The sequence below is a fragment of the Diceros bicornis genome, chromosome 20, assembly GCF_020826845.1.
Source record: "Diceros bicornis minor isolate mBicDic1 chromosome 20, mDicBic1.mat.cur, whole genome shotgun sequence".
NCBI lineage: Eukaryota > Metazoa > Chordata > Mammalia > Perissodactyla > Rhinocerotidae > Diceros > Diceros bicornis.
The window spans coordinates 3,508,319-3,518,722 of NC_080759.1; the positions used below are offsets into that span (position 1 = coordinate 3,508,319).

The 10,404-nt window shown below is 42.6% G+C and overlaps 1 protein-coding gene across 2 annotated transcripts in view; it reads right to left on the minus strand.

Moving 5' to 3' along the window:
* Positions 1-10,404, minus strand: part of SLC1A6 (solute carrier family 1 member 6) — a 164,473-nt gene that overhangs the window by 76,322 nt on the left and 77,747 nt on the right. The window lies entirely within an intron of this gene.

Here is a 10,404-nt window from a genome sequence, read left to right on the forward strand (position 1 = left end):
GACACTATGGACCATATCTAATTTTTCTCCAATATATTTACCATGCTTGGGATATAGTAGGCAGTTAATAAATGTAGCAGGAAGGAGAGAAGGAGACTGGGAGGGAGGAAAGGAAGGAAGGAAAAGAAAGGAAGTTCTACCTAAAAATGTCCCCCTCAATGTGGGAAAAAAACACTTTTTGTGTAACATCATTAAGCATCCCCCCGGCAGAAGCAGCTTCTTGTCTTGCCCACAATCAGGAGACCTTCATGAGGTCAGCATTTGGAAGATCTGATTTCACATAGACATTTTCCATTTCTGGTGGAAAGGCCCCAGAAGGCCTCAATATCTCATCAATACATACCCTTGAGATTCAAGATGTCTGATTGGTTGATATGTAGATGACAGCATCGGGGCTTCAGTTGGGTCCCTCTTTGGAGAAATGACCTTGTGCAGTCAATTCTATTGCAATCCCTGTTCCAGCAATTTTCCACCCAAGCACTCTTTCGCACACTTGCTGGGATTCTCTCTCACTCATTTGTTCCCGTGTCTTTCCTCACCCATTTCTGAACACAAGACATGTTTGTGACTCTTCACTGCAAGAGTAACCACAATTGCCATTTCTGCTTGTTCATGGTACTAACACATAATAATTATTCTTTTATATTCATCTTGTGCTCATTAATAGCACAATAATTACAGCCATCATTAATTGCTATTAAGTCATTGCATCCCAGAGAGGTGTGAACCACATTCCTCCCCAGGAGACTTGGCTCAGTCTGTGGATAGTATCAGTGTACGGCCACCTCCTTCCCTTCTCCTTTCCTCCACTCTCACCATGAAAAAGATGTACAGTGCACACACCATGCAGCTTCCAAAACACCAACTGGCTGACCAGAGCCCATCTCCTTGTACATAGTAAAGAGGCAGGTGTCCCGGGGCGTAGCAGGGGCTTGTCCAGGTCACACGGCCAGCTAGCGGAGATCAATTAGGACTCTGCAGCTGCCGTCCAGGTCATGGGGATTAGCCGTGTCAACTAGGAAGTGATGTTGGAGAGAAAAGGATGAATTCAAGAGGTATTTAGGAAGTAAAATAGAGTGCTTTCTAAATAACAAACACTTTTCTAAGTGCTTTGGATATATTAAATCCTCACAATACTCAAGTAAAGTGGACATTACTATCTCTTCTTTATAGATGAGGTCATTGAGCCACCAAGAGGTTACATAATTCAAGTCACTGGGGTCATGCATCCAACCCTGACAGTCTGATTCCGGAACCTACATCCTTACCATTATGCTATTGTGCCTTCTGCTCAATTATCTGCTTGCTATAGAGTGAAGATTTCCCACTTATTCACATCCCTTCCACCTGAACTCCCTTACACACACACCTTCATGTCTACAGCAAATTGGTAGGAATGGGAGCAACTGAGACATGTAGATGCCCAAGGGGTAGACCAGGCCGGAGAACGTGGCCGTGCAGAGTGGGCGCACTCACTCAAGGTCAGAGGGAGGACTACTTTGGTTGCCAGACCTGCTTCAGGCCCCCCTGAGCAGCTTGGGCTGGCTCATTTATTCTGCTGAGCTCATGTGACCTTCTCCAGCTAGACTTGGGAGAGTAGCCAAGCCCTTCTTTGATTTCTTTTTCACTGATCTGACCCTTGGACCATGAAGGAAAGAAAATAAGGAGACTCAGGAGTCTGAAACAGCTGTCCTCTAAGCCTAGCTGTGCCACTTTTGAGCCACGTTACTTAACATTTCTAAACCTCAGTTTTCTCTGTGCAGTCTCACAGTCAGGATCTAAGTTCCCATTCTTCAGATGCTCTGAGTGGGTGCCTGAGAAGCTACAGCTGCATACCTGTGCTCCACATTGTATTGTAAGCTCAGTGACTTGCAAGACTGTTATTTTTATTGTGGTAACATTGGTCAAAAACATTATATAAATTTCAGATGTGTATCATTGTATTTCGATTTTTGTGTAGATGACATCATGTTCACCACCCAAAGACTAATTACAATCCATCACCACACACATGTGCCTAATCATCCTTTTCTCCCTCTTCCCTCCCCCCTTCCCCTCTGGTAACCACCAATGCAATCTCTGTCTCTTATGTGTTTGTTTGTTGTTGTGTTTATCTTCTATTTATGAGTGAGATCATATGGTATTTGACTTTCTTCCTCTGACTTATTTCAGTTAGCATAATACTCTCAAGGTCCATCCATGTTGTCACAAATGGCCAGATTTCATCATTTTTTATGGCTGAGAAGTATTCCATTGTGTATACATACCACATCTTCTTTATCCATTCATCCCTTGATGGGCACCTAGGTTGCTTCCAAGTCTTGCCTATTGTGAATAATGCTGCAGTGAACACAGGGGTGCATGTTTCTTTATACATTCGTGTTTTCATGTTCTTTGGATAAATACCCAGCAGTGGAATAGCTGGATCGTATGGTAGTTCTATCCTTAATTTTTTGAGGAATCTCCATACTGTTTTCCGTAGTGGCTGCGCCAGTTTGCACTCCCACCAGCAGTGTATGAGTTCCCTTCTCTCCACATCCTCTCCAGCACTCTCCTGTCTTGTTAATTACAGCCATTCTGAAGGGCATGAGGTGATAGCTTATTGTAGTTTTGATTTGCATTTCCCTGATAGTTAGTGATGTTGAACACCTTTTCATGTGCCTGTTGGCCATCTGAATAATTTCTTTGGAAAAATGTCTGTTCAGGTCTTTTGCCCATTTTTTAATTGGGTTGTTAGTTTTTTTGTTGTTGAGATGTATGAGTTTTTTATATATTTTGGATATTAACCCCTTATCAGACACATGGTTTGCAAATATCTTCTCCCAATTGTTAGGTTGTCTTTTTGTCTTGTTGATTGTTTCCTTTGCTGTGCAAAGCTTTTTAGTTTGATGTGTCCCATTTGTTTATTTTTTCTATTGTTTCCCTTGCCTGGTCAGACATGGTGCTTGAAAATATGCTGCTAAACTTTGATATGTTCAGGGTGGGTAGGAACGCCTGAGGCACATGGGCGTCCTCCCTGACTGTGGCAGACAAAATCCCGCCTGACGAGATTCTCTCAGACTTGTCTTGTTGGGTGCCTGTGGATTGTTTACCCTCCAAGGAGCCTGGGATGACAATGGAGCCTGAGTTGCCAAGTCTTTGAGCAACACCACCTCCTTCTCATCACAGTGAGATCTCACTGCAGCTCCTGGCACAACAAAAAGGGCCCCAGAGGTCAGGATCTGAGGTTCGAATGGAACCACAGGCTGGTGACGCAGATGAGAATAAAGGCATCAAGCAGAGAAAGGGCTCTGTTGCTGCAAAGAGGAATTCACGGATGTGCCCAGGGAGTGAGCGTGAGCTCTTTGGGTACATGGCCATTCTCTAGCCGTGTGTGAAGGCAGGACACAGCCACTATGCCTGTGAACTCACAGGAGAGTGGTGCCCGGGAAGGGTGTGTATGTTCATTGAAGCGTCTTCCTTCATTCTTTGCAAAACAACCTGAGAGACTGGATAGCTTGGGGACTGGGTGCCCTCACCCACATTTGCTTAGAAAACAAGTCTGTTTCAGGCCTGGGATGCCATTGCTGACCATGATTGTGAACAATGTCAACCCATGCTTGCACTTCAATCTGTTATTGATCAAAATCCAATATGGTATAAGCTGGTGGTTCACGAGCTTCCTTGCACCTAACAGTCATCTGAACCTTTTAAAAATCCTGTGGCACCATACACTATGTGGCCTTTTGTTTCTGGCTCCTTTCATTGAACATACAGCATTGAAGGCTCATCCGCATTGAAGCATGTATCAGTGCTTCATTCATTTTTATGTCTAAGTAATATCCCATTGTATGAATCTACCAGATTTTGTTTATGGAATCATTCACTGATGGATGTTTGGGTTGCTTCCACCTTTTGGCCATTGTGAATAAGAATAGGTAAATCCATAGAGAGAGTGATTAATCCAGATTAATGGTTGCAAGGGCTGGGAGAAGGGGAGGATAGACGCAACTTCTTAATGGGGACGGGGTTTCCATTTGGGGTGATAAAAAGGTTCTGGAACTAGATAGAAGTGATGGTTGCACAACATTGTGAATGTACTCAATGACACTGAATTGTTCAATATAAAATGGCTGCAATGGTAAATTTTAAGTTATAAATGTCCTGGGCCTCAACTAAATCAGGTCTCTGAGAATGGGAGCCAGGCATTATTATTTCTTAAAACTCCTTTGGTAATTCCAACGTTCAGCCAAGTTGGAGAACAGTGGTGTAAGGGAAAGGGGAGAAGCCATGTAAATTGAGCACTTACACTTCCCAGTTCAAGTGCCATCTCCTCCGAGACCCACCCCGACCATCCTGTCACCATGCTTAGTCCTTCCCTGTCACCTCATCTGGGCTGTTTCCTTTTTAAATGCACATCACCATCTGAATTATCTTGTATATTCATTTATTCAGTTATTATCTGTCCCTTCCCACAAAACCAATGGTATATGACCTGCAACACATTCGAATCACCTGGAGCCCTTTTTTTAAAATACCAATGTTGGGACCCCACCTTGATCACTTAAATCAGGATCTTCCAGAGGAGAACCCAGGCATCCGTATTTTTAAGAGCTCCCCAGGTAATTGCAATTTGCAGCCATGGAGGAGAAGCACTACCCTATAATGTAAGCCTGTGAAGACTGTGTCTACAGCTCCAAGAACAGTGTCAGACCCAGAGCCTGCCAAATGGTCGGGTAATGCCAAGCCACTTTACAGAAATTATTTCATTTCATCCTCAGAACAGTTCTCCAAGTAGGTTTTAACAAGTGAGGCAATTCTGGCTCAGAAAGGTTAAGTGATCAGCCTGCAGCCAAGCCAGAACAGGAACGTAGTCAAAGGACAGCCCAGTCCCTTGCTTTCTGTGCTAGACTGGGGCAGGGGTCTCCTCCAGGCTCTTGCAGCCTCCTGTGTCCCCATCTCAGCGCTGGTCACCCTGACCTCTATCTATGGGCTGTCTGGGTCCCCCAACAGGAGTTCCATGAAGACAGTTCACCATCAGAAAATAAAACAATAAAACGTTATCAAATAATACGATTAGACAACTATTGAATTAGTAATAATAAATGTAATTCATCAATTTAATGAGTTGACTAACTAACTAATGATTGCTCCAGCCCACAGTGACTCCTCGTATTCTGCCTTACCATTCTGGTTCACGCTCCACTAAGATTTCTTGAGCACTTATTCTTCGGCTCCCTGCCCCAAGTCCTGGGTTAGATGTTCTCACACCACAGTCTTGATGAGGAAAGTGGTATTATTCCCAGTTTATACTTGAACAGTTAGGGAGCACGGGTGTCAATTCTGACAATGCCAGGTATTTGCTCCCAATTCACAGACCTTTATTGAACGTTTTCCATGAGTCATGCTGGGTGCTGAGTAAACACAACATGTGTGGCTCTTGCTCTCACCAGCCAGCTGTCCTCTGGGGAAGGCAGACATCAAACCAGCATTAGAAGAGCAACATGCCTGCCTGGGAGAAGTGCAGGGAGCCCTGGAAATTGGGATCTGATCTGGTCCAGGGAGGGTTCAGGGATGGCTTCCTGCAGGAGCTTCATTTTACCTGAGATCCGATTGATCTTTTCACAACCAATGGTTACCGTATCATTCCCCAGCTCGGAATTTCGATGGCTCCCCATTTCCTATTGGAAAGAGGACCAACTCATTTTGCTTTACCTGGGACTTGGGGTTTTCATCACTGAAATCCCTGCATCCTAGGATATGCATCCGTCCTGGGCAAATAAAAACAGTTGTTTTCCCTACAACCCAACCAAATCCAGTCTCCCTACAGTAGCTTCAAGTCCCTTCATGATCTGACCCCTTCTTACACTCAACTTTCACTATCTGGACTCACCTCTCAGCTGGACCCACCTCTCACCACCCAGACTCACGTCTCACCTGGACTCACCTCTCACCACCATCGTCCCTTACTCTTTATTCTCCAGCTACACGGAAGCAGGCATGGTACCTTGAAGCCACCAAGCTCTCTCCCTCACCTCTGCTATTGCCCATGCTGGGATCCCTCTGCATCAGCTACCACCCCCATATGCCCACCTGGAAAGCACCTCCTCATTCCTCAGGTCTCAGATGAAATACCAGCTCCTCTGGGAAGCCAACCTGCAACCTTATAAACTTAGGTATGTGTCCCTCCATGGAGTCTTTACACCAGGTTGTCTTTCTCTGGTTAACTAATTGTTGGATAACTCTGATTAATATAATTAATCAATTTAACTAGTGAGTTAATTAATTAAATAATAGTTACTCCCGCCTGTAGTGACGCACCCTTCTCTCACACACTAACACTGTGTAAACATGTGTCTCATCGGAGGAGCTGAGACATTCTGAAGTCTCCTCATTGATTGATTGAGGAGGAATTGATGAGGAACCATCTCTGCCATCCTCCATTTCAGGAGACAGTTGGACATGGCAGCGCTTTCATCCACCCAGCTCTTCCTTCTTGTACACCTACTATGGCTCTGAATGAAATGTTCAAACATGGCCCTCGCCTCCAGGGACTGAGCTGTCTGGACCCACCTGCTTTCCTGAAGAAAGGCTACCTCAGGAAATACCCTTTTCAATTCTGGGCATATGGGGTTGGACACTCTTAAGGACTCCCTTTGAGACACTCAGTGGTGTGCTGAAGTCAGCTCTTCCCAACTCCACATTAAGCAACGCCATGTTGGTAACATGAAATCAGCCACTATGGGAGTATTTATACCATGGAAGTTGGCACACACTACAAATCAGGACTTTTTTGCTTTTTGTTGTTTGCTTGTTTCTTTAGAGCAAGCCAGTTGTTAACCATTTTCCAGCACACCATTGCAGACACTCATATTCCCAATTCCTTCCTCTAAGATCCAGCCTCCTTAGCTGACCAGACTCTATGAAGGAATGAGATTTCAAAAAGGAAGAAGGTTGCAGAGGCATAGTTTAGCTAAAACATTTGGCATGGGATGAGAATGGGATGCTGGATCCAGTTTGATTGGGTTCTTCTCTGGTTTCTGTTTCTCTCCCAATGAACAATGTGTGCTTTGTACACCATCACAGAACAAGGCAACGGCATGTCTCCCAAACTCTCTAGATGATTCCATGCACTCCCAGGTATATTGATCTATCCTCTCCTGGAATGGTCAGACCTTACCTGGGTCACTTTGAAGACACATAAGAAAGGATGCTTCCCTACATGCTTCACACACACCGCCCAACAACCCCCAAACTCTACACCTGCACAGAAAACTTATGGTTGGGACATGATCTGTAATTAATACTTGCTATGGTACTAGGGATAATGAGGCACTTTGCAAGATATGTGGGTGCTGTTGGTGACAATGAAGATAAAGGAGGAGGAAAAGAAGGAGGAGATGATATGAGATTGTAATCTTCACAAAGATGGAGACTACATCAGTTTTATTCACCAATATTGACCTGGCATCAGGCACAGTGTTCAATAAATATTGGTTGAATAAATTGAATGAAGGAGGAGGAGAACTAGGAAAAGGAAGAGGGAGAGATGGAAAAGAAGAAAAGGTAGCATTCTGTCATATGTCAAGAACCAGCATTGCTGGGTGCTTTACATACAGCATACCTCTCTGAAGCTCCCTACAGCCCCAGAAGGTAGGTCTCCTTTTCTCACATAAGAAAACTGAGGCTTAGTGGGAATATCCTGTGTTGTTGAGGATGCAGGGAAATGGGCACCTTCTCATATATTGTTTGAGATGGAAAGCAAATTGTTAAAGCCTTTTGGGAAGGCAAGTTTGCAGTCAGAATTTATCAAAAATTTTGATGCCTATGCCCTTTGAACCAATAATTCCACCTCTAGGAACCTCTCCTCTGGAAAAGGTTCAATCTTGTGACTAAAGAGGAATGTACAAGGTTGCTCATGGCAGCACTGTCATGGTGAAATACTGGAAACACTTTAAATGTCCATCAGCAGGACAATGACTAAACAAATTACTGTATGTCCCTTCTGTGGAATATGGTGCAGTTTATAAAACCAACGCTGTAGCACATGCACTGGAATGGCTCAGATGAGAAAGATGGAAAGTACCAAGTGTTGGCATGGACCTGGAGCCTTCATGCACTGCTGGTGGGAGGGTTAAACTGGTACAGCCCTTTGGAAAATTATTTGACAATAACTACTAAAGGTATACATATGCATTCCCCATTACCCAGTGTTTCCACTCAAGTATATACCCAACAGAAATGTGTACGTATATTCATCAAAGGCATGTACTAGAATGTGCATAGCTCCATGGCTGGTAATCTCTAAAAAACTAGAAACTACCCAAATGCCCGTCCATAATAGATTGGATAAGTAAGTTGCAGTATATTCACACAATGCAATACTATAAAGTATGCGTCCTTAATGGGAGCAATATTTACTTCCACAGGGGCAAAAAATGGTTTGGGGGGAGTAAAAAATATACAGATATACATACAATATAGAGACATACAGATAGATGATAGACAGATATAGATGATAGCTAGATAGATGACATATAGAGATATGCAATATATCTGTGGTATTAAATTTCACAGAGCTAATTACGAAAAATGTCTAAAATGGGTTGTCGGGGGGGCAAAAATGAAAAAAAGATTGAGAAGTACTGCTATTAAGCAATAAGATTGAAGATCTATAGACACATGCAAAAAAAGATTAAATCTCACAAGCATAATGCTGAGTGAACAAAGCCAGACACAAAAGAGAACATACGATGTGATTCCATTTATGTAAAGTACCAAAAGCAGGGAAAGTTCATCCATAGTAATGTTCTATATCAAGACAGTGTTTGGGGAAGGCAAGGGCAGAGTAGTGACAAGAAGGGAGGCAGAAGAGAGAATCCGGGGGCAGGGAGCTGGTCACATTCTTTTCCTTGATCAGGTCCTGGTTGCATGGGTGTGTTCAGTGTGTGAAAATTCACTGAGCTGCACACTGAAGATTTGTGCTCTTTTCTGTATGGAGGTGATTCTTCAATAAAAAGTTTATAAAAAGAAAACAAAAAATGAGTTTGTTCCATAGGTACCAACATGGAAAGATGACTCAGACATATAATTAAGTAAACAAAGCAAGTAACGGAACAATTTGGTAGAATGAGCCAACATATATAACAAACAGCTATAAATGTGTAAGTCAATGCAGAGATAGGGATTTGGAGAAAAATTGCCCAGTCGGATGCCTGAGTTATCTTGAAACAAAAGGCAGAACTGGGGGGATGAGAATATTCCAGTTTTAAAAATTTTGTTATTGTGGTAAAATATACAAACATAAAAATTTATCATTTTAACCATTTTTAAGTTAAGTGGCATTCAGTTCATTTAGTGGCATTAAGTACATTCATATTGTTGTGCATCCATCACCACCATCCATCTACAGAAATTTTTCATCTTGCAAAACAGAAACTCTGTCCTCATTAAACACTAACTCCTCATTCGCCCCCCACCAGCCCCTAGCACTCACCATTCTACTTTCTGTCTCTATAAATTTGACTCCAATAGGCACCTCATATGAGTGGGATCACACTATAATATTTGTCTTTTTGTGTCTGGTTTATTTCATTTAGCGTAATGTTTTCAAGATTCACCTATGTTGTGGCATGTGTCAGAATTTCCTTCCTTGTTAAGGCTGAATAATATTCCATTGTACGTATACACCACATTGTGTTTATCCATTCCTCCATTGCTGGACCTTTGGGTTGTGTCCACCTTTTGGCCATTGTGAATAGTGCTGCTGTGAACACTGGTGTACAAATATCTCTTCAAGTCCCTGTTTTCATTTCTTTGTCTACATACCCAAAAGTAAAAATTTCTGGATCAAATGGTAAATCTATGTTTAATTTTTTGAGGAACCACCATACTGCTTTCCACAGTGGCTGCTGCATTATAAGGGAATGTTCCAGTTTTGCTAAATATATTTCAGTATCATTTGAATATTCCCCTTCTAGGTATAAGCCCAAGAAAAATGAAAACATACATCCACACAAAAACTTGTAAGCTAATGTTTATAGCAACATCATTCATAATAGCCAGAAGGTGGAAACAACCCAAACATCCATTAATGGACTGATGGATAAACAAAATGAGGTATATCCATAGAATGGAATATTATTCAGCTATAAAAAAGAATGATGTACTGATATAAGCTACAACATGGACAAACCTTAAAAACATTATGCTAAGTGAAAGCCAAACAGAAAAGATAATATATTACATGATTCCATTCATGTGAAATGTCCAAAACAGGGAAATCTATAGAGACAGAAAGTAAATTAGTGGTTGCCTAGGTCTGGGAGGTATGGCAAGGGGGCGGAGGGGGCGGTGGTTGGCAATAACCAAAGGGTACAGGGTTTATTTTTGAGGTGGTGAAAACGTTCTAAAATTGACTGTGGT